At 41.1% G+C, this 25,886-nt stretch overlaps 1 long non-coding RNA gene and 1 other non-coding gene across 2 annotated transcripts in view; one reads left to right on the top strand and one right to left on the bottom strand.

The window, feature by feature from the left end:
- LOC140846786 (uncharacterized) overlaps window positions 1-25,886 on the bottom strand; it is a 60,273-nt gene extending 34,387 nt beyond the window's left edge. Inside the window, exons 1-2 of the long non-coding RNA XR_012126193.1 lie at window positions 25,748-25,886; window positions 22,848-23,000 (exon numbers count right to left, since the gene is read on the bottom strand). This is a non-coding gene — a long non-coding RNA (uncharacterized lncRNA). The remainder of the gene's footprint in view (window positions 1-22,847; window positions 23,001-25,747) is intronic.
- On the top strand, window positions 22,840-23,003 carry LOC140846923 (U1 spliceosomal RNA). The gene has a single exon (XR_012126440.1). It is a non-coding gene; the product is annotated as a U1 spliceosomal RNA (small nuclear RNA).

The raw sequence follows: 25,886 nt of genomic DNA, 5'->3' as shown, positions 1-25,886 counted from the left end.
CAAAGGAAAACTGAAGGAACAAAGCAGCAGCAGAATCACAGAACCCAAGAATGGACTAACAGTTACCAAAGGGAAAGGGACTGGGGAGGGTGGGTGGGAAGGGAGGGATAAATGTGGGGAAAAAGAAAGAGGGCATTATGATTAGCATGTATAGTGCGTGGGGGGCACAGGGAGGGCTGTGCAACACAGAGAAGAAAAGCAGTGATTTTACAGCATCTTACTACACAGATGGACAGTAACTGTGAAGGGGTATGTGGGGGGGGGGACTTGGTGAAGGGGGGAGCCTAGTAAACATAATGTTCTTCATGTAACTGTAGATTAATTATACGAAAATAAAAAAATTTTTAATTAAATATTAAAAAATAAGTAAGTAAACAAATGGATTTTGAATTTTGTAAAATGTTTTTTCAGCATCTATGGAAATGATCGTGTGGATTTTGTCCTTTTGTTTGTTGATGTAGTGGATGATGTTGATGGATTTTCGAATGTTATACCATCCTTGCATCCCTGAGATTAATCCCACTTGATCATGGTGTATGATCCTGTTGATGTATTTTTCTACTCGGTTGCTAATATTTGTTGAGTATTTTTGCATCTATGTTCATCAGGGATATTGGTATGTAATTTTTGTGTGTGTGGTGTCTTTGCCTGGTTTTGGTATTAGAGTGATGCTGGCTTCATAGAATGAGTTTAGAAGTATTCCCTCCTCTTCTTTTTGCTGGAAAACTTTAAGGAGAATGAGTATTATTTCTTCTCTAAATGTCTGAAAAAATTCAGTGGTTAATCCATCTCGTCCTGGGGTTTTGTTCTTGGGTAGTTTTTTGATTACTGATTTAATTTTGTTGCTGGTATTGGTCTCTTTATATTTCTGTTTCTTCCTTGGTTAGTCTTAGAAGGTTGTATTTTTCTAGAAAGGTGTCCACTTATTCTAGGCTATCCAGTTTGTTAGCAAATAGATTTTCATAGTATTCTCTAATAATTCTTCATATTGCTGTGGGATCCGTCATGATTTTTCCTTACTCATTTCTGATTTTGTTTATGTGTGTAGATTCTCTTTTTCTCTTAATAAATCAGCTATGGGTTTATCAATTCTCGGTTTCATTAATTTTTTCTATTGTTTTATTCTTCTCAATTCTATTTATTTCTTCTCTGATCTTTATTATGTCCCTCCATCTGCTGACTTTGGGCCTCATTTGTTCTTCTTTTTCCATTTTCAATAATTGTGAATTTAGACTATTCATTTGGAATTGTTCTGCCTTCTTTAAATAGGCCAGGATTGCTATATACTTTCCTCTTAGAACTTCCTTTCCAGCATCCCACAGACGTTGGGGCATTGTGCTGTTGTTTTGATTTGTCTCCACATATTGCTTGATCTCTGTTTTAATTTGGTCATTGATCCATTGATTATTTAGGAGCATGTTGTTAAGCCTCCATGTGTTTGTGAGCCTTTTTGTTTTCTTTGTACAATTTATTTCTAGTTTTATACCTTTGTGGTCTCAGAGGTTGGTTGGTAGACTTACAGTCTTTTTGAATTTACTGAGGCTCTTTTTGTGACCTAGTATGTGGTCTATTCTTGAAAATGTTCCATGTGCAGTTGAGAATAATATGTATCCTGCTCCTTTTGGGTGTAGAGTTCTGTAGATGTCTGTTAGGTCCATCTGTTCTACTGTGTTGTTCAGTGCCTCTGTGTCCTTACTTATTTTCTGTCTGGTTGATCTGTCCTTTGGAGTGAGTTGAGTGTTGAAGTCTCCTAAAATGAATGCATTGCATTCTATTTCCTCCTTTAATTCTGTTAATATTTGTTTCACATATGTAGGTGCTCTTATGTTGGGTGCATAGATATTTATAATGGTTATATCCTCTTGTTGGACTGACCCCTTTATCATTATGTAATGTCCTTCTTCGTCTCTTGTACTTTCTTTGTTTTGAAGTCTATTTTGTCTGATACAAGTACTGCAACACCTGCTTTTCTCCCTATTGTTTGCATGAAATATATTTTTCCATCCCTTCACTTTTAGTCAGTGTATGCCTTTGGGTTTGAGGTGAGTCTCTTGTAAGCAGCATATAGATGAGTCTTGCTTTTTTATCCATTCTATTATTCTCTGTCTTTTGATTGGTACATTCAGTCCATTTACATTTAGGGTGATTATTGATAGATATGTACTTATTTCCATTGCAGGCTTTGGATTGGTGGTTACCAAAGGCTCAAGGGTAGCTTCTTTACTATCTGTCTAACTTCACGCACTTATTATGCTATTATAAACAGTCTGATGATTCTTTATTTCTCTCCCTTTTTCTTCCTCCTCCACTCTTTATATGTTAGGTATTTTATTATATACTCTTTTGTGTTTCCCTTGACTGATTTTGTGGATAGCTGCTTTTATTTTGCATTTAGTTAGTATTAGGTTAGTCTGCTTTCTTTGCTATGGTTTTATTTTCTCTGGTGACATCTATTTAGCCTTAGGAACACTTCTATCTAGAGCAGTCCCTTTAAAATACACTGTAGAGATGGTTTGTGGGAGGTAAATTCCCTCAGCTTTTGCTTATCTGGGAATTGTTTAATCCCTCCTTCAGATTTAAATGATAATCTTGCTGGATACAGTATTCTTGGTTCAAGGCCCTTCTGTTTAATTGCATTAAATATATCATGCCATTCCCTTCTGGCCTGTAAGGTTTCTGCTGAGAAGTCTGATAGCCTGATGGGTTTCCCTTTGTAGGTGATCTTTTTTCTCTCTGGCTGCTTTTAATACTTTGTCCTTGTCTTTGATCTTTGCCATTTTAATATGTCTTGGTGTTGTCCTCCTTGGGTCCCTTGTGTTGGGAGACCTGTGGACTTCCATAGTCTGAGAGACTATTTCCTTCCCAGGACTGGGGAAATTTTCATCAATTATTTCTTCAAAGACATTTTCAATCCCTTTTTCTCTCTTTTCTTCTTCTGGTACCCCTATAATGCGAATATTGTTCTGTTTTGATTGGTCACACAGTTCTCTTAATATTCTTTCATTCCCAGAGATCCTTTAATCTCTCTCTGCCTCAGCTTCTATGTATTCCTATTCTCTGATTTCTATTCCATTAACAGTCTCTTGCACCTCATCCAGTCTGCTCTTAAATCCTTCCATTGTTTATTTCATTTCTGTTATCTCCCTCCGGAGTTCATCCGTTTGTTCTTGCATATTTCTCTGTAACTCCATAGCATGGTTATGACTTCTTTTTAATTTCTTTTCAGGAAGATTGCTGATTTTGGTCTCACCAGGCCCTCTCTCTGGTGTTTGAGGGATTTTGGACTGAAGAAGGTTCTTCTACCTTTTCACGGCAATGGAAGTGATCGCCGGCACATGGCATGTGTGTCAGCTGGGAGAACAAAGTCCCTTCCTGCTTGCTGATCACCTTGCCCATCTCTGCTGCCTGTGGTGGTCAACCGCACACAGGGAGCAGCCTCTGGGTTAATCCCCTGATCTGCCATGGGTTGGGTGGCCCTCGGGATAGCAAGGGTACTGGCAGGGGTCGTAGGCGAGTGGCATGTGTTCTGTGAGAATGGCGCCCCTTTGTGCTTTCTGGACTCTGCACTGGTCACTGTTGCCTGTGCTGGGCAACTGCACACAGGGAGCAGCAGCCTGTGGGTTGATCCCCTGAGCTGCCATGGGTGGGGTGGCCCTCGGGATAGCCTAGCACACTGGTGGGGATTGCAGGTGTGCAGTGCATGTTCGCCACAAGAATAAAGCCCCTTTGTGCCTTCCAGACTCTGCACCAGTCTCTACTGTCTGTGTTGGTTGACTGTGGGCAGGGGATAGCCTCTCGGTCTGGCCCCGTTAGCCACACGCTGGCAGAAGACTCTGTGTCGTTGCTGTAGGCAGGGCTTCTCCCTGGTTGCTCTGCAGCAATGGCAGGTCAGCCAGTTCACTTGTAGTGCCAGTGGAGGGGAATGAACAGCAGGCTGCTTATTGCCGTGAGGGGCTTCAGAGCTGCATTGCCACCTAGGGGATTAGGATGCCTTAAGTTCCTTAAAGTTCCCAGCCTGCTGGGCTGAACGTGCCAGGACAATTTTGTCTACCGTTAAACCCTTGTCCCTTTAAGACTTTTAAAGCACCCACTTTTCTTTGTCCCAGGTCAGCCGGCTGTTAGAACCTGTTCACAGTCTTAGTCTTGGATTTTGCTTTTCCGCTCCTCTAATATCCAGTACACTATGCAATGTGTGTCTGTGCTCCTGGTACAGATTACTAGGGCTGGTTGTTTAGCAGTCCTGTGCTTCCACTCCCTCCCTACTCTGATTCTTTTCCTCCCACCAGTGAGCTGGGGTGTGGAGAGTGCTCAGGTCCCATGACTTTGTATCTTACCCTTTTCATGAGGTGTTGAGTTCTTGCAGGTGTAGATGTAGCCTGGCTGTTGTACTGTATCTTCTGGTTACTCTTTTAGGAATAGTTGTATTTGCTGTATTTTCAAAGTATATATGGTTTTGGAAGGAGATTTCTGCCACCCTACTTACACTGCCATCTTGAGAATCTTCTCTCTTATGAATTTTTTAATCTACCCACGTATACCCTAACCATCTTAGCTTGGGCTGCTAAATAAACAACTGAAAGTATCAGAAATAATAAATCTCCATTGGCCAAATAGAGCATATGTACACAATGAAATACCACGAGCTATAAGAGACTTGAGAATTGGAGATGTTTTCATGATGCAGTATACTTCTGTAAGTGGAAAACCAAGGCTCATTTTTATCCTTTTAAAAAATACATATTCATACATAAAATCTGGATGAATTTATTTTAAACTCCTTAAGGATTGAAAGAAGTATTCACTTTCTACCATTTTTTTACAAAGAAATTATTACTTTCATAATTAAAACAACAAAGTTTTCTTTCAGATTTTTTTATTGTGGTAAAATATAAACATAAAATGTATTATTTTTACTTTTTTTAAACAACAGTAAAAATTTATTTCTTGCCCATTTTATATGAGGGCTGTGTTTGGTCCTGGCTTTGCTCCACAGCCTCCAGGCTGAAAGAACAATCCCAAACAAGACTTTCTCATGGCTGAGCCCAACTAGCACACACTCTCTTTTTAATGGTTGTGTTGAAGGTATAGAACATAAAATTTACCATTTTAATCATTTTTAAGTGTACAATTCAGTGGCTTTAAGGACACAATTCAGTGGCTTCAAGTACATTCGTGCTGCTGTACAACCATCACCATTTACTTCTACAACTTTTTTCATCTTCCTAAACCTAAGCTCCATACTCCTTCAATGGTAACTTCCCATCCTTCCCTCCTCCCAGCCCCTGGCAACCACTATTCTACTTTCTGTCTCTATGAATTTGACTTCTCTAGGCACTTGATGTGAGTGGAATCAGGGCTTATCCTTTTGCAACTGTCTTATTTCATTAGCAAAATGTCCTCAAGGTTCATCCATGTTGTAGCATGTGTCAGAATTTCCTTCACTTGTAAGGCTAACACTCCATCATATGTATGTACACACACACACACTACATTTTGTTTATCTTGTCATCCATTGGTGGATATGTGGGCTGCATCCACCTCTTGACTATTGTGAATAATGCTGCTATGAACATTGGTGTGCAAATATCTGCTGGGGTCCCTATTTTCAATATTTTAGGTTATATACCAAGAAGTAGAAGTGCTGGATCATATGGTAATCCTACCTTTAGTTTTTTTTGAAGAACTGCCATACCATTTTCCATAGCAGCTGCACCATTTTACAGTGTCACCAGCAATACACAAAGGTTTCAAATTCTCCATAGCTTCACCAGTACTTATTATTTTCTGTTTTTTTTAATAAAAGCCATATTAATGGCTGTTAAGTGGTCTCTCACTGTAGTTTTGATTTGATTTCCCTAATGATTAGCGATGTTGAGCATCTTTTCATGTGTTTATCACCATTGCATATCTTTTGGAGAAAAGTCTGTTCAAGTCCTTTGCCATTTTTTAATAGAACTGTTTTGTTGTTGAATTGTAGTACCTACTTTAAAAACTTTCTAAAAAAGCTTTTTGCCTGGAAAATTTCTATGTTCGACAAAAGAAGAAAGAGTTAATTGCAGTCACAAACATTCTGCCATTCATGCTTCATCTACTTGCTCTTGATGACCAGGAATGTCTCAAAAATACCTTTTACAGTTGGATCAAATATTAGAGTCTTTTTTTACCTCTTTATTTTGAAGTAATGATACACCTACTGGATCTTAAGATATTTGTACCTGGAATTAAATCAGCATCACAGGTTGAATGTAAAAGGTGAGCACTTTTCCATACTAAGCAGGAGAGCTGGGCTGTCTTCGCCCGTCTCAGGCCCCCCCAAAGGCCTATTTCACAAAACAGAGTGGGAAAACTATGGTAGAAAGAATTTGTATTTGGGAAGAATTACAAGGTCCAACACTTCATATATATTACAAAGTTATTTTGTTTCACTGAGAACATCCTGGGAAAAAAATTTTCACAAAGGGTAGGCAGTAGAAACTATACTTTCTACCAAAAAATGAACTGTGACTATTAATGGGACAGATTTTTTTAAAAAAAAGCTTTTCCAATGTGATCTGAATACCATCAGAGGCTGCTAACGCCCTACCACCACCACTCTCTTCTTTACTCCTAAAGGCATTTGTATTCAGGATGACAAAATGCTCAGCTAAAAAGACATTTCTCAGTCTCTCCCACAGCTTCCAGAAAGTGTTTTAAAGCCTTGTTATTATAAAGCGTGACACTATGTTAGAAACGCAGAATCTTGGGCCTTAGTCCAGATGTACAGAATGGGAAAATGCATTTTAAAGATCCCCTGTTGAGTCACAAGTGCATTTAAAGTTTGAGAAGTGCTGTTTAAAGGAAGCTGACTTAGTAGCGACCTCCACACTCCACCCTGGAATATGAATGTGATCACTAGAACTACAGTGGCCATCTTTTGACCATGCTGGTGAGGTAGAGCAGGGACATGGACAAGCATCATGATGAACTTTTCCTGCCTCTGATGAGAAATGCCCAGATACAAATAGTATAGTAAGAACAGGAGGGACTCCATCTTAAGGCTAAGATTCCATTTTAAAAACCAGGGAGTTAGGAGGTAAGATTCCTAACATATTTTACAGTGATTAGCCAACAACCACCCTATCTTCAGGCAGGGTGAGCAGTCCTAAACAACATGTTTCCACAGCTTGAGGGTCACCATTATCTTGGAGAACAAGATCAACAAATTCCTTGTGTTAAGTTTATCTCACAGAATATCTAGAAGACTGTGGATGATGACATAATGTCTCTCACCAGAGATGGACACAATGAGACTTGTCAAGCCTATAGCCCCTGGCCCTTTACCCCATTCTTGAAATCCTTAAAAGACATGAATCCTAATCCTTTAAGCACACCTTCTCTCTGAGGCTGCCCCTAGTCCCCTTTCTTTCAGTGTGTACTTTGCCTTAAATAATGCCTTCTTGCTGCTCAAATGACTGAGTTTTGTCTACATGCTCTCCCAGACCTCTTGGGAGGTTAATAAGAAACCCCTTTCCTGGTGGTAAATGTCTTTATACTTTATTTTATTCTATTTTCTAGACTTAAGCACAAGTCTTCACTCTCTCTGTCTACTTCAGACAAGTAGGGAAGGGCTACTAAGATCTCTGATTTGGGCTTGCAGGTTCCTGTTGCCTGGGTGTCCAAGACCAGACTGTGGCTGTATGATCATCCTCTTTAGTAGCCTGTCTGAAAATATTTTTTTGCTTTAGGGAAGTTCTCATCTCACTCCATCCAGTGCTCTGCATCTCCTGCAAGTCCAGGGTGGTAAGGGATTAGTTTCCATGCCACATAGATTCAAGCAGACACTGGATGCCAGGTGACTGGCTTCAGGAGTTGGCAAGAGATCTGTCCTATGCTGAGCAGGAGTTCAATGCAGTTCCCTTTCCTCCCTCTGTCTTTCCTTGCGCTCTACTGCCTGCACAGCTGCTGCCATTCACTACTACTCTTGCTTTAATGCATTCCTTCCTTACCTACACTTGTCCCATCTAGTCGAGAATTCTTTCACCATCAGAGTCAAGAACTCTCCCCAATCTGGTTGAGGTTTCGCCCAGTGCTCAAGGAGACCTCCTCAGACACAGCTGCCCAGCAACAAAGTGACCTCAAAGAAGCTACATGCTAAGGATAGCAGTGGAAAAAATGGGAGTAGCCTGGGGCACTGATGACATCATGGAATAACCACCACAATGGCTGGAACTGCCTACCTCCAGGCTTCTTTAACAGGCAAGAACTACCTCTACCGTGCATTTACTAATGAGAAGGGACCACTCCAGATGTACGGACTGGAAGAGAAATCAGAAAGCCCAAGCAGGAAAGAGCACAGATGACCATTAGATTATTATAAACTAAAAGGAATCCTTTTATTTTAAGTTAATATGTGTAGGCCTATATAGGTATGTGAAAATGTCTGAAGGATGGAAGTATATACATCAAAATGCTCATAGTGTAGGTGATGAGATTATGCGTAAATTTAATCTGCTTTATATTTTCCTTTATTGACTGATTTTACATTTCATGAATTTTATTTTATAATTATAAAGTTTAAAAGAAAGAAAATACAGGTACCCCATATCAAAGTACAACTTTCTTAAGACAAACGTACCTCTTGAAGAAGATAAATAATTGCCTACTTTTGTGGGTGGCAGTGGGCTAAAGAGAAAATAGGGAATAAAGTGAGAGGAATCTTGCTCAACCACTGATGACAATGAGCCTCAAATGTAGTATAATTTGTATACTCTCTACTCCTAAGGTCCAACAGATTCCTAGGTCACACCACATACATTTTTGAGTAAACATCTGTTCACCAGCCTGGGCAGTCCCTTGGTTTTCAGACTTCACTAAATAACTTTTGGGTACATTTCAAATATAATGGTCAAGAGGTAAAGACATCACATCTGAGGCCTACATATGTGTATCAGCTTCAAAGGCAACTCACACCCTGCAGAAGTGCTGCAGCATCCTGCTGCACACACTTCCTTCATTCCCTTCCCTTCTTGCTCTACTCCACACACTCTATAGATTAAGAACGGTAAAGAAACCAAACCCACTCTTCAAGCTACTTTGGAATACAGCTAAGTTAAAATGCTTATACCACAACCCCAACTGGCAAAACTCGCACTAAACTAAAACTGGAACAAGAGAGAGTGATAAGCAGACACTAGTATATTGATGCCACACAGTGAAGTTCAGTAATACCTAAGCCCCATCTCACCAGGAGATAAATTCATGAGGGAAAGGACTTTTGTCTTTTCTGTTCACTAATGATCCCAAACATCTAGAACAATACCTGGCATATATTAGGCATGGGGGGGGTGGGGAAGCTGAATGAATGTATATAGCAATAAACAAACTCTTTGCTTGAATTAAAAAGTTACACACAGACACCCATTAAATCAATCTGCAAATGTCTCCAAGAGAGCACGTGGGGCTAGGTGCCCACTGACCTATGAATTCATCTAACAGTATATAAAGCTAATACACATTTTTGTCAGTCCAAAACTTACTTGGATTCTCTCCACATGAGGAAATGAGATCTAAGTTATGGGGGAAAAGATTACAAGGTAGTATGTATACATGGTGGACAGCCATGTAAGATGTTCAGCTGTCAGTCCATGGGGTAGGAGGCGCCAGGCACTCAGGACCCTAAGAGTGGCAGGAGAGGCAAGACTAATCACCCACAGAATCCATTCACCTCAGAGTATATCTAAAGGTGTGGGTAAGGAGACCCTGACATGCATTACTCAGGCATTGTCTTTGATGTAACTTGGAAAGCTGCAATGCAGACATCTTGTTCAAACATGCCCAAATATGTATTAACAGGCTATCCCACAGCTTGCTGACCCCAGTTATTAAGATCAATGCTCCTTTCTGAATTCTATGATACAGTGTGAATTTCTACATACTTTCTTATAGGGAAAAGATGTGTAACTGACTTGCAGAAATAGTCTTGTTTGCCTGCCAGATATATTTCTCATTATAAATTTGCATGCTTGTTAATTATAACAGCTTGGAAGTTACATAAATGCCCAACAATAGAGAATCAGTTAAGAACGAAATTCATTACAGTGCATATGAATAAGACTGTATAAACGTGATGTGAAAGAGTAGATATTGCCATGGGAAAGTGTTCACAATAGAGGACATTTTAAAAAATCAAGTCATAAAACAGATGCATCAAATGATCTCAGCTGTATTTTAGAAAATATATACTCAGGAAAATAAAAACTGGCAGAATGTCCTAAATAATGGGGTTATATCTCACAGTGCAATTAGAGATGACTTATTTTGTAATTTTGTAGATTTATGTATTTATTTTTCTGTATTTTTGTAATGTTCTACAATGAACAATTCTATAATCAGAAAAAGCAGTAATTAAAAAAAAAGTTATTGTTCAGTTGATCTTAAGCAAGTTAATTAACCTCTTTGTGCCAGTTCTTTTACCTATAAAATGAGGGTGAAGGTGCTTCCCCCTTAAGGTGACCGGAAGAGGTAACAGTCCCTGGCAGGTAGGAGTTGCTCAGTAAAGGTCAGCTATTAGCACTGAAATTTTTGTGACTATGGCGGTGTGAGCCTGAGAGCCAGGGTTGTGTTGCCTGTGACTACCTCACTTGTAAAGCCAGCCTGAGGGGCTGCCAGGCTTCCCCATCCCATTCCAAGGTGTGAACAATGGGGGTATTTAGAGCTGAGTTTACAAACTCACTAGCCTGTAGACACCGAGGAAGAAATGTCAGTGTGAGTGAAGCAGCTGGGACTCAGACAAGGGGTGCAGGTGGGGGTGTGGTACCCTGAATAGGGTGGGCTTCTCACAAGCACCTCAATTCAACTTACTTTAAATTCTTGCACTGGCCTGCCAGCCTACATCTACCCTGGAGCTGCCCTGATTCATGCATTAAAGTATTCACAAAAGCAATTTAAAGTGGTATGAGTTTTACAGATTTGTTTCACAAGACATCCCGATCAATGCTCCATTTTCTTCAGTGTGTTTCCAGCTGGGTTTCAAATATTTTTGAGCATTGCTTTGGGCAGGCTGTTGTTCAAGCACACCACAATGAAGCGTTTATCCTCTCAGAGTAGCAGTGTCCACAATGACAGAAACGGACTGACATGGCCAACTTGTGGTGAAAAGGGGTTCCTGGGTTGCACAGTTGAGGGGGCATGTACATTAGTCTTACTGGTTCCAGTCAGAAAGAATAACTGGGGAGAGAATGTACAGCGTAGGAACTAATATTGGAGCAAATCCGATCTGTCCTAGAATTCCAGGGATCACAGGATTTATTGTTGTAATGGGGACACTTCTTACTTCTGAGAGTGAAAGGGAATGCTAATAATAATTACACCAGGACATCAGGTCTTGACTGCAATTGTTCCAAACAAATTGGGACATGTGGCCACCCTCCTAAAAGGAAAGCCTAGCATAGGGTAAATACCAGCTCTTCACCTGAGAACCAGCTACTTATGGGCAGGAAGAAATCTCTTCAAACTACTGTGTACAAGTAAATAATCCAGAGCTATTTCTACACATAAAACCTTAGGATCTTCCTCTCTGGACAGTACGGGTGTGTGTGTGTGTGTGTGTGTGTGTGTGTGTGTGTGTGTGTGTGTAGGGTGTGTGTGTCTGTGTGTGTGTGTGTGTGTGTGTGTGTGTGTGTGTGTACATAAAACCTTAGGATCTTCCTCTCTGGAATCCTGAATCCTGGACAGTAGGGTGTGTGTGTGTGTGTGTGTGTGTGTGTGTGTGTGTGTGTGTGTGTGTGTGTGTGTGTGTGTGTGTGTGTGTGTAGGGTGTGTGTGTCTGTGTGTGTACATAAAACCTTAGGATCTTCCTCTCTGGAATCCTGAATCTTGGACAGTAGGGTGTGTGTGTGTGTGTGTGTGTGTCTGTGTGTCTGTGTGTGTGTGTGTCTGTGTGTGTGTCTGTGTGTGTGTGTGTGTGTGTACATAAAACCTTAGGATCTTCCTCTCTGGAATCCTGAATCCTGGACAGTAGGGTGTGTGTGTGTGTGTGTGTGTGTGTGTGTGTGTACATAAAACCTTAGGATCTTCCTCTCTGGAATCCTGAATCCTGGACAGTAGGGTGTGTGTGTGTGTGTGTGTGTGTGTGTGTGTGTGTGTGTGTGTCTGTGTGTGTCTGTGTGTGTGTGTGTGTGTGTACATAAAACCTTAGGATCTTCCTCTCTGGAATCCTGAATCCTGGACAGTAGGGGTGTGTGTGTGTGTGTGTGTGTGTGTGTGTGTAGGGTGTGTGTGTCTGTGTGTGTGTGTGTGTGTCTGTGTGTGTACATAAAACCTTAGGATCTTCCTCTCTGGAATCCTGAATCCTGGACAGTAGGGTGTGTGTGTGTGTGTGTGTGTGTGTGTGTGTGTGTGTGTGTGTGTGTCTGTGTGTGTGTGTGTGTGTGTGTGTGTACATAAAACCTTAGGATCTTCCTCTCTGGAATCCTGAATCCTGGACAGTAGGGTGTGTGTGTGTGTGTGTGTGTGTGTGTGTGTGTGTGTGTGTGTGTGTGTGTGTGTGTGTGTGTCTGTGTGTGTCTGTGTGTGTCTGTGTGTGTGTGTGTGTGTGTACATAAAACCTTAGGATCTTCCTCTCTGGAATCCTGAATCCTGGACAGTAGGGGTGTGTGTGTGTGTGTGTGTGTGTGTGATCTGTGACTTTCAGCCCCTGGTCTCTCCCTAGATAGGGTGAGTGTGTATGTGTTCCAGCAGCTCCACGTGGACTGAGGGGGTCAGGGGCTATCCCTACAGCCAGCCTCTCTGCTCTCCTTTCCTCACTGGACCCCCTCAGAAGGCCCTGGGCGGCAATGACAGGAGAGGCTGTGATTACAGGCCCAAGACCCCGTGAGAGGTTGGGACCAGCGGGGACTTACAGCTGATGTATGTTCTACGTAACAAGTATCCTCCAGATTCTATAGATGGAAAACGGGACTCCATTACATTCCCGTGTTCCATTTTATAATTAGCCTATTATAATTAGCCCCTTTCCTTTCTATATTGTAAATCTTGAGCTTCTTAGATCTGCCTCTCTTTTCCCTCCTCCTGTTCTAATCCAAGTCTGGCCTTTAAACTACAGGCCTTCCCAACTTCTGGTGAAAAAGTCTTAGTGAGATCAGGAGGGGAAAACAATTTCTTAGTTCTCTCCAGGCTGCAGAAAGGCAAACACTAGTCAATATTATAAAACTGCTCTTAATTTTAAGGAGTCTCAAGACTCTTGGACTTCCAGAGATAGTTACTAAATCCTGGGAAAGTGATCTTTGTTTAAAATCTATAACTCAAATTGATTACTTACTAATCTGTAGTCCTGATACTACTATTTATATAGATATGCTAGGTTTTCTGGAAGGTATGATTTTTTTCATTCTTAAGCCAGGAGAGGGTCATTATCAGCAACTTCCTCATAAAAGCATGGAGTAAACATGAATAAAAACAGTGAGTTTATTGGATTTAGTTTTCAAACAGAATCTGACAGTCTAATCAGCAATAAAGCTCCAATTTAAATAACTGGTGGTTGAAGTTACTCTTTTGATTTTAGCAAACCCGTGTAGGGAATTGACCATGATTGTGTGGATCCAGGCAGTGCAACAATCCTGCACTACAGAGACCCAATTCCCCAGCAACCAAGAGAGTATACAACAGGCATGGGCTCTTGGCCTCCAAGCAGCCAGGGAAGGTCCTCTTTAAGGGCAAAACAGCCTTTCCTGTCCGGATAACTTTCTGGTCCTCTTCTCACTCCCCTGGATGAGATGATCATGATTTCACTAAGAGGACAGATGTGAGGAAAGAAAGTCTGGAGATCTCATGGGCAATCATTCACACACCTTTTCTGAGTCTAATGTCAGAATAGGGCCACTGGATTCAGAGTGATTCTAGGAATATGAGGGTTCTGAAGACACCAATAAATGGAAATACATCCCGTGCTCATGGATAGGAAGAATTAGTATTGTCAAAATGGCCATCCTGCCAAAAGCAGTCTACAGATTCAATGCAATCCCTGCCAAATACCAACAGCATTCTTCAATGAACTAGAAAAAATTGTTCTAAAATTCATATGGAATCACAAAAGACCCCGAATAGCCAAAGCACTCCTAAGAAGGAAGACTAAAGCTGGAGGGATTATGCTCCCCAACTTCAAGCTCTGCTACAAGGCCACACTAATCAAAACAATTTGGTACTGACATAAGAACAGAGCCATAGATCAATGGAACAGAACAGAGAACCCAGATATAAACCCACACATATGTAGCCAATTAATATACAATAAAGGAGCCACAGATACACAATGAGGAAGTGACAGCCTCTTCAACAACTGGTGTTGGCAAAACTGGACAGCTATACATAAGAGAATGAAATTGGATTATTGTCTAATTCTATACACAAAAGTAAACTCCAAATGGATAAAAGACCTGAATGTAAGTCATGAATCCACAAAACTCTTAGAAGAAAACATAGACAAAAATATCTTGAATATAAACATAAGCAACTTTTTCATGAACACATCTCCTGGGGCAAGGGAAACAAAAGCAAAAATGAACAAATGGGACTACATCAAATTAAAAAGCTTCTGTACAGCAAAGGACACCATCAGCAGAACAAAAAGGCATCCTACAGTATGGCAAAATATATTCCTAAATGACATGTCTGATAATGTGTTAACATTCAAAATATATAAAGAGCACACATGGCTCAACACCCAAAAAGCAAATAACCCAATTAAAAAATGGGCAGAGGATCTGAACACACTTCTCCAAAGAAGAAAATCAGATGGTCAACAGGCACATGAAAAGATGCTCCACATCACTAATTATCAGGGAAATGCAAATTAAAACCACAACGAGGGGGGGCAGAGCCAGGATGGCGGCGTGAGTAGAGCAGTGGAAATCTCCTCCCAAAAACACATACAGCTATGAAAATATAACAAAGAAAACTCTTCCTAAAATAGAGACCAGAGGACACAGGACAACATCCAGACCACATCCACACCTGCAAGAACCCAGCGCCTTGCGAAGGGGGTAAGATACAAGCACCAGCCCGGCGGGAATCGAGCGCCCCTCCCCCCGGCTCCCGGCGGGTGGAAAGAAACAAGAGCGGTTTTTTTTTTCTTTTGGCGAGTGCTTTTTGGAAGCCTTAAAGGGACAGGGACCCCGGTGCTAGGGAGGCAGGGCGGCAGGACCGGTGAGCGGGTGCCTGGGACCGGCACCTGAAGACAAAGAATATCACGTGTTTTTCCCTACGGGACCAGTGGGCGGGTGCCTGAGACCGGCGCCTGACGACGGAGGAAATCGCGCGTTTTCCCCCCTTTTTTTTCACTTTTTCTCGAGTGCTCTTTGGAAGCCTTAAAGGGACAGGGACCCAAGTGCTAGGGAGGCAGAGCAGTAGGACCGGTGAGCGGGTGCCTGGGACCGGCGCCTGAGGACAAAGAATATCATGCGTTTCTCCCTGCAGGACCAGTGGGCGGGTGCCTGAGAGTGGCGCCTGAGGACGCAGGAAATCGCGCATTTTTCCCCTTTTTTTTTTTTCCTCTTTTTGGCGAGTGCTTTTTGGAAGCCTTAAAGGGATAGGGACCCCGGTGCTAGGGAGGCAGGGCAGCAGGACCAGTGAGCGGGTGCCTGGGACCGGCGCCTGAGGACAAAAACAATCGCGTGTTTTCTCCTTTTTTTTTTTTTTTTTTCTGTTCCCTCTCTCATTGTTGCTGTTGTTGTTTTGGTTTGGAGAGTGCTTTTTGGAAGTCTTAAAGGGGCAGGACAGGACACTTAGACCAGAGGCAGGGAATCTGGGGATCTCTGGGCAATATAACCCCCTGGGCAATACGGAGCACAGAGGCCCCTTACGGAGATAAATAGCCTCCTGGCCACTCCCCCTCCAACGGGGCTCCACCACTTTGGAGGAGCAGCCCCAGCCAGGCCACACCCACAGCAACAGCGAAGATAAACTCCATAGCAAATGGGCAGATAGTAGAAGCCCTGTCTGCGCACAGCTGACAAGCATAAGCCACTAGAGGTCGCTATTCTCCCAGGAGAGGAAGGCCACAAACCAACAAGAAGGGAAGCTCTTCCAGCGGTCACTCGTACCAGCTCTGCAAACTATCTCTATCACCATGAAAAGGCAAAACTACAGGCAGACAAAGACAACAGAGACAATACCTGAGAAGGAGACAGACCTAACCAGTCCTCCTGAAAAAGAATTCAAAATAAAAATCATGAATATGCTGACAGAGATGCAGAGAAAAATGCAAGAGCAATGGGATGAGATGCAGAGAAAAATGCAAGAGCAATGGGATGAAGTCCGGAGGGAGATCACGGATGTCAGGAAGGAGATCACAGAAGTGAAACAATCCCTGGAAGGATTCATAAACAGAATGGATAAGATGCAAGAGGCCATTGAAGGAATAGAAGCCAGAGAACAGGAACGTATAGAAGCTGACATAGAGAGAGATAAAAGGATCTCCAGGAATGAAACAACACTAAGAGAACTATGTGACCAAGCCAAAAGGAATAATATTCATATTATAGGGATACCAGAAGAAGAAGAAAGAGGAAAAGGGATAGAAAGTCTCTTTGAAGAAATAATTGCTGAAAACTTCCCCAAACTGGGGGAGGAAATAATCAAACAGACAATGGAATTACACAGAACCCCCAACAGAAAGGATCCAAGGAGGACAACACCAAGACACATAGTAATTAAAATGGCAGGGATCAAGAACAAGGAAAGAGTTTTAAAGGCAGCTAGAGAGGAAAAGGTCACCTATAAAGGAAAACCCATCAGGCTAACATCAAACTTCTCGACAGAAACCCTACAGGCCAGAAGAGAATGGCATGATATACTTAATGCAATGAAACAGAAGGGCCTTGAACCAAGGATACTGTATCCAGCACAACTATCATTTAAATATGATGGCGGGATTAAACAATTCCCAGACAAGCAAAAGCTGAGGGAATTTGCTTCCCACAAACCACCTCTAGAGGGCATCCTACAGGGACTGCTCTAGATGGGAGCACTCCTAAAAAGAGCCAGAACAAAACACACAACATATGAAGAATGGAGGAGGAGGAATAAGAAGGGAGAGAAGAAAAGAATCTCCAGACAGTGTATATAACAGCTCAATAAGCGAGCTAAGTTAGGCAGTAAGATACTAAAGAAGCTAACCTTGAACCTTTGGTAACCACGAATCTAAAGCCTGCAATGGCAATAAGTACATATCTCTCAATAGTCACCCTAAATGTAAATGGACTTAATGCACCAATCAAAAGACACAGAGTAATAGAATGGATAAAAAAGCAAGACCCATCTATATGCTGCTTACAAGAAACTCACCTTAAACCCAAAGACAAGCATAGACTAAAAGTCAAGGGATGGAAAAACATATTTCAGGCAAACAACAGTGAGAAGAAAGCAGGGGTTGCAGTACTAATATCAGACAAAATAGACTTCAAAACAAAGAAAGTAACAAGAGATAAAGAAGGATACTACATAATGATAAAGGGCTCAGTCCAACAAGAGGATATAACCATTCTAAATATATATGCACCCAATACAGGAGCACCTGCATATGTGAAGCAAATACTAACAGAACTAAAGAGGGAAATAGACTGCAATGCATTCATTTTAGGAGACTTCAACACACCACTCACCCCAAAGGATAGATCCACCAGGCAGAAAATAAGTAAGGACACACAGGCACTGAACAACACACTAGAACAGATGGACCTAATAGACATCTATAGAACTCTACATCCAAAAGCAACAGGATATACATTCTTCTCAAGTGCATATGGAACATTCTCCAGAATAGACCACATACTAGCTCACAAAAAGAGCCTCAGTAAACTACAAAATATTGAAATTCTACCAACCAATTTTTCAGACCACAAAGGTATAAAACTAGAAAGAAATTCTACAAAGAAAACAAAAAGGCTCACAAACACATGGAGGCTTAACAACATACTACTAAATAATCAATTGATCAATGAACAAATCAAAATAGAGATCAAGGAATATATAGAAACAAATGACAACAACACTAAGCCCCAACTTATCTGGGACGCAGCGAAAGCAGTCTTAAGAGGAAAGTATATAGCAATCCAGGCACACTTGAAGAAGGAAGAACAATCCCAAATGAATAGTCTAACATCACAATTATCGAAACTGGAAAAAGAAGAACAAATGAGGCCTAAAGTCAGCAGAAGCAGGGACATAATAAAGATCAGAGAAGAAATAAAATTGAGAAGAGTAAAACAATAGCAAAAATCAACGAAACCAAGAGCTGGTTCTTTGAGAAAATAAACAAAATAGATAAACCTCTAGCCCAACTTATTAGGAGAAAAAGAGAATCAACACAAATCAACACAATCAGAAATGAGAATGGAAAAATCACGACAGACTCCACAGAAATACAAAGAATTATTAAAGACTACTATGAAAGCCTATATGCCAACAAGCTGGAAACACTAGAAGAAATGGACAACTTCCTAGAAAAATACAACCTCCCAAGACTGACCAAGGAAGAAACACAAAAGTTAAACAAACCAATTACGAGCAAAGAAATTGAAACAGTAATCAAAAAAACTACCCAAGAACAAAACCCCGGGACCGGACAGATTTACCTCGGAATTTTATCAGACACACAGAGAAGACATAATACCCATTCTCCTTAAAGTGTTCCAAAAATTAGAAGAGGAGGGAATACTCCCAAACTCATTCTATGAAGCCAACATCACCCTAATACCAAAACCAGGCAAAGACCCCACCAAAAAAGAAAATTACAGACCAATATCCCTGATGAATGTAGATGCAAAAATACTCAATAAAATATTAGCAAACAGAATTCAACAGTATATCAAAAGGATCATACACCATGACCAAGTGGGATTCATTCCAGGGATGCAAGGATGGTACAACATTCAAAAATCCATCAACATCATCCACCACATCAACAAAAAGAAAGACAAAAAACACATGATCATCTCCATAGATGCTGAAAAAGCATTTGACAAAATTCAACATCCATTCATGATAAAAACTCTCAGCAAAATGGGAATAGAGGGCAAGTACCTCAACATAATAAAGGCCATATATGATAAACCCACAGCCAGCATTATACTGAACAGCAAGAAGCTGAAAGCATTTCCTCTGAGATTGGGAACAAGACAGAGATGCCCACTCTCCCCACTGTTATTTAACATAGTACTGGAGGTCCTAGCCACGGCAATCAGACAAAACAAAGAAATACAAGAATCCAGATTGGTAAAGAAGAAGTTAAACTGTCACTATTTGCAGATGACATGATACTGTACATAAAAAACCCTAAAGACTCCACTCCAAAACTACTAGAACTGATATCAGAATACAGCAAAGTTGCAGGATACAAAATTAACACACAGAAATCTGTAGCTTTCCTATACACTAACAATGAATCAATAGAAAGAGAAATCAGGAAAACAATTCCATTCACCATTGCATCAAAAAGAATAAAATACCTAGGAATAAACCTAACCAAAGAAGTGAAAGATTTATACTCTGAAAACTACAAGTCACTCTTAAGAGAAATTAAAGGGGACACTAATAAATGGAAACTCATCCCATGCTCATGGCTAGGAAGAATTAATATCGTCAAAATGGCCATCCTGCCCAAAGCAATATACAGATTTGATGCAATCCCTCTCAAATTACCAGCAACATTCTTCAATGAACTGGAACAAATAATTCAAAAATTCATATGGAAACACCAAAGACCCCGAATAGCCAAAGCAATCCTGAAAAAGAAGAATAAAAGTAGGGGGGATCTCGCTCCCCAACTTCAAGCTCTACTACAAAGCCATAGTAATCAAGACAATTTGGTACTGGCACAAGAACAGAGCCACAGACCAGTGGAACAGATTAGAGACTCCAGAAATTAACCCAAACATATATGGTCAATTAATATTTGATAAAGGAGCCATGGACATACAATGGCAAAATGACAGTCTCTTCAACAGATGGTGCTGGCAAAATTGGACAGCTACATGTAGGAGAATGAAACTGGACCATTGTCTAACCCCATATACAAAGGTAAACTCAAAATGGATCAAAGACCTGAATGTAACTCATGAAACCATTAAACTCTTGGAAAAAAACATAGGCAAAAACCTCTTAGACAGAAACATGAGTGACCTCTTCTTGAACATATCTCCCCGGGCAAGGAAAACAACAGCAAAAATGAGCAAGTGGGACTACATTAAGCTGAAAAGCTTCTGTACAGCGAAAGACACCATCAATAGAACAAAAAGGAACCCTACAGTATGGGAGAATATATTTGAAAATGACAGATCCAAAAAAGGCTTGACGTCCAGAATATATAAAGAGCTCACACGCCTCAACAAACAAAAAACAAATAACCCAATTAAAAAATGGGCAGAGGAACTGAACAGACAGTTCTCTAAAAAAGAAATACAGATGGCCAAGAGACACATGAAAAGATGCTCCACATCACTAATTATCAGAGAAATGCAAATTAAAACTACAATGAGGTATCACCTCACACCAGTAAGGATAGCTGCCATCCAAAAGACAAACAACAACAAATGTTGGCGAGGCTGTGGAGAAAGGGGAACCCTCCTACACTGCTGGTGGGAATGTAAATTAGTTCAACCATTGTGGAAAGCAGTATGGAGGTTCATCAAAATGCTCAAAACAGACCTACCATTTGACCCAGGAATTCCACTCCTAGGAATTTACCCTAAGAATGCAGCAATCAAGTTTGAGAAAGACAGATGCACCCCTATGTTTATCGCAGCCTATTTACAATAGCCAAGAATTGGAAGCAACCTAAATGTCCATCGGTAGATGAATGGATAAAGAAGATGTGGTACATATACACAATGGAATACTACTCGGCCATAAGAAGTGGAAAAATCCAACCATTTGCAGCAACATGGATGGGGCTGGAGAGTATTATGCTCAGTGAAATAAGCCAAGCGGAGAAAGAGAAATACCAAATGATTTCACTCATCTGAGGAGTATAAGAACAAAGGAAAAACTGAAGGAACAAAACAGCAGCGGAATTACAGAACCCAAAAATGGACTAACAGGTACCATAGGGAAAGTAACTGGGGAGGATGGGTGGGCAAGGAGGGATAAGGGGGGGAAGAAGAAGGGGGGTATTAAGATTAGCATGCATGTGGGGGGAGGGAGAAAGGGGAGGGTGGGCTGCACAACACAGAGAGGACAAGTAGTGATTCTACAACATTTTGCTAAGCTGATGGACAGTAACTGTAATGTGGTTGTTAGGGAGGACCTGATATAGGGGAGAGCATAGTAAACATAGTATTCTTCATGTAAGTGTAGATTAAAGATTAAAAAAAAAAAAAAAGAAAGAAAGAAAGAAAAGGCGGATTACTCCTTGATAGGATAAAACTATTGGTAAATCAAAGATCAACGCATGCTTTAAATATCCTTAATGTTGACCACTTAAAGGGTGTCAGATGATCAGCTATGGAGGTACTCTTTTCTGATAATATTCCTTTCTCTTAATAAAAAAAAAAAAAAAAAAAAAGCAGTTCCTGTGTGCTGACCTCCAATGAGTTCTGCACAGTGGTATAGAGGGCATGTCAAAGTGTGGGTAAAGGGTCTTTTTGTTTCTATGCAGAAGATCAAGGCCTAGCTTGGCTACCCAGAAAATGAACTAAGATACGATAGGAGGAGGAGCTTCCGGCATCAGCACTCTCTGGAGGACTTGTGCCGGGGGATGATCATCAAAAAGCCTCTACAGGGATCTGGGCGATGCTGCGGTTGTGGCTGCATCCACCCCACCATTTCCTGGACTTGCCATTGGAATGAGGAGAGAGATGTCTAGGCTGGCATGTGCATACAGTGAGACAACGAATTTGACTGGATCTGTACTGTTGGAACTCAACCAGGAGTTGGGAGGGGTGCAAGGTGTAGCACTCCAAAATCTTATGACTATAGACTATCTATGGTTAAAAGAACATATGGGATGTGAACAGATCCCAGAAATGGGCTGCTTTAATTTGTCTGATTTCTCTCAGACTGTTCAAGTACAGTTGGACAATATCCATCATATCATAGACAAATTTTCACAAATGCCTAGGGTGCCTAACTGGTTTTCTTGGCTTCACTGGAGATGGATGGTAATTATAGATTTGCTTTGTTTATGTCACCGTATTCCTATTATGTTAATATGTGTGTGCAAATTAGTCAGTAGTTTAAAACCTATACATACTTAAGGTACTCTACAAGAAGATATGTCAAAGAAATAGTCAATCCTCCCATGTTTTCTTCCATATGCTACCTCTATAGCTTTTCTTCTTCCTTCCTAATTACAATCCTTAAATAGAATTCGTGCCTCATATCGAATTTACCGAGTATCATAATTCCTCCAGGTGGTAAACATACCTCGAGACAAGTGCTGGGCATAGAAGCCACAGCGCATAAATCTGCAAAGAAGTAAAAAGCTAACCTTTTCAAACAATATGGCTTCTCTCTCACTTACCAACTTTACATTTCCCTGTATGGCCCTGGAAGATGACTGGTTAGCCAGAGACGGGTAAGATTCCTCAAGGGAGGAACAACCTAAGACAGGCACAGTCGCAGGGGGGCCATCAGGTGAGAAATTGGGGATCAACAGAGGTGAGGCTCAGAACCTCATCCCCCCTGCTTTGAGAGAAATCTTCTGCATCCGTGGATGTTTTGCTGCCCTTGTCTAGCTTGGATTAATACTTAGTCCATAGGCACACACCTGATCATCTACATTTGCCCTCTTACAGCACTAAACTATGTTTTCTACCTTTATCTTGCATCTACCTACCACTTCAGCATTTTATTAAAAATAAAAATAATATACTTACCTGGCAGGGGAGATACCATAATCAGGAAGGTGGTTTTCCCAGGGCGAGGCTTATCCATTGCACTCCGGATGTGCTGACCCCTGCGATTTCCCCAAATGTGGGAAACTCGACTGCATTATTTGTGGTAGTGGGGGACTGCGTTCGCACTTTCCCCTGTTTAAAAAAATAAAATAAAAATAAAAAATAAAAATAATAATAATAATAAAGGGAGAAATGTGGGATCAACATGTAAATCAAGTATAAAAATGAAACAAATATTCATATTTGACCTGATTGTTTATAGTTCATAATGCGTGATCAAAACCGAAAGTTTCTGTGACGAATGCCCTTGTACTGTTCACCATGTACGAATTTATTCACTATGTAAGAAATCGTTCACCATGTAAGAACTTGTTCGTTATGCTTCAGAAGATTGGAGACTGACGAAAATTAGGCTTGAGATGGATTAATGATTGTACATTGAGCATTGACCCCCCTATACTGAATTTCATTGTTGTTAACAACCATTTGATCAATAAATATGAGAGATGCCCTCTCAAAAAATAAAAAATAAAAATAAAGATAAAAAAAAAAAAAAAAACCACAACGAGATATCACCTCACACCAGTTAGGCCAACTTCCAAAAGACAAGGAACAACAAATGCTAGCAAGGTTGCGGAGAAAGGGGGACCCTCCTACACTGTTGGTGGGAATGTAAATTAGTTCAACCATTGTGGAAAGCAATATGAAGGGTCCTCAAAAACTAAAAATACAAATACCATTTGACCCAGAAATTCCACTCCTAGGAATTAACCCAAAGGAAACAAAATCCCAGATTCAAAAAGACAGATGCACCCCTATGTTTATCACAGTATTATTTACAATAGCCAAGATATGGAAGCACCCTAAGTGTACATTAGTAGATGAATGGATAAAGAAGATGTGGTACATATACACCATTGAATATTATTCAGCCATAAGAAAAAACAAATCCTACCAGTTGCAACAGCATGAATGGAGCTAGAGAGTATTATGCTCAGTGAAGTAAGCCAGGTGGAGAAAGACAAGTACCAAATGATTTACCTCATTTATAGAGTATAACAACAAAGCAAAACTGAAGGAACAAAACAGCAGCAGATTCACAGACTCCAAGAAGGACTAGCAGTTACCAAATGGAAGGGGCTGGGGAGGATTGGTGGGGAGGGAGGGAGAAGGGGATTAAGGGGCATTATGATTAGCACACATAATGTAGGGGGAGTCACAGGGGAGGCAGTACAGCACAGAGAAGACAAGTACTAACTCTATAGCATCTTACTACGCTGATGGACAGTGACTGCAATGGGGTGGGAGGGGGCTCTTTATAATATGGGTGAATGTTGTAACCACAATGTTGCTCATGTGAAACCTTCATAAGATTGTATATCAATGATACCTTAAAAAAAAAGAATATGAGGGTTCTAAGGATTTGGGGATTCCAGATCCAAAGTCCCATTCTCTACTGTGCTTTCATTTCCAAAGGAAAATGAAGATGCAGATTCTAAAAAGAGCAAATAACTGGAAATGCTACACTCCGCTCAATTAGAAATCCTAGGTCCACTGGGAACTGATGAAGGTGGAAAGAAACCCATCTTAAGCCTTCCTTCACAGTAACTCTGAACCAGAGCAAGACCTGAGAGAGAAAGGCTAGAAAATCGTTGGTAATAGTTCTATCAACCAGAGGAGAAAATTAATTAGAGTGAGTGTATACGCTTAACATCTGAATTCACCAGCCTTTAGAATTACCTACTATAATCAGCACAGGTTGAAGGTAGAGCAGGACAGGGGCCCCAAAACCCTTCCTAAACTCACCCAAGTAGCTATGGTTCTTTGTCCAGCCTGACCTTCCCTCTTTCCAAATAGCTTATCACCTTAGGTTTATAAACTGAAAATCTTATTTGTGGGCAACTGAAAAGATTAGCATGTTAAGGAATTGGGGTATCAGGGCAACTCTCTGCTGGTGAGCCCCTTAAACTCTTGGCCCCAGGCAAGCTAACTGTCCTCTTTGTTCCCACCCCTTGACCCCTTCCCACTGGCTCTAGATATTCCATGTGCTTCCTACTTTTCTTTCTCCCATGACTAGCTGTAGACTGCCCAGCTTTCTTCTTTCTTGCCCACTCTAACCTAAAAAAGCTTCTCAGATAAAGGTTTATCTGCTGATCAGTACAGATTATACAAACAGGACTATAGTGACAAAAGGTTATTATATATTTGGGAAAGGTGGAGAAATAAATACGCTCTCTGGAGTCAGAACATACTCTGAGGCCTGAAAAGCAAAGCGGTCCTGGTGGGCAGGTCCTTTTTGCTTGTTAGGGATGACCTGAAAGACACTGGCGGTAGGTAGTCGCCCTAGAAACTTACCAGTCAGTCCTAGACCTGGGATCCTGCCGTGGGTAATGCTTACAGTGAATTCCAGATATGAGAAATTCAATAATTGAGAATGCTTAGTAAACGGCCCACTTTTAGCAGGTACGAATCAGGAGAGGAGACTAGGAATAGAAATATCTTGCTCCAGGGCCCAGTAGCACCTCAGGGGTCTCCCTGTCAACACAGGGAGACTCAGGAACTGCACAACTCCATCCAGCAGCACTGACACCAAGAGGGCTTACCACATCAATAAGGGACTCAGGCAAATCCCAAGCCTTTTGTCTGGCATAAAAGTAAATAATCTAAAGATGAAATACTGACAAAACAAAACAAAACAAAAAAATAACATAAGCAGAAGAAAGCCGTGCTCAGAGGTCTATTCGGACATATCTGGAAGCTCTGCTGTCCCTGAAACGTTCCACAACACACGAGAGGAGAATGCGGAGGAAGACCCACAGTAAGACACTGCAGTTAAGCATTCCAGTCAGGCTGCCTGTGGGACACAGGAAAGTCCTTACTCAGTGCGATGACGTTCCCTTAATTGTTTAGCATCACGTCCGTGTAAACGGCCTTCCAAGGGCGGTCCAGGCGCTTCCACTCTTCGTATCTGAAACCCACGTCCACATGCCGGAAGGTCACCGGCTCCTAGAGCAGGAG

This window comes from Manis javanica, chromosome 16 (assembly GCF_040802235.1).
Source record: "Manis javanica isolate MJ-LG chromosome 16, MJ_LKY, whole genome shotgun sequence".
Taxonomy (NCBI): Eukaryota; Metazoa; Chordata; class Mammalia; order Pholidota; family Manidae; genus Manis; species Manis javanica.
The sequence above is the reverse complement of the archived record's forward strand: the minus strand, read 5'-3'. Positions and strand labels throughout refer to the sequence as shown.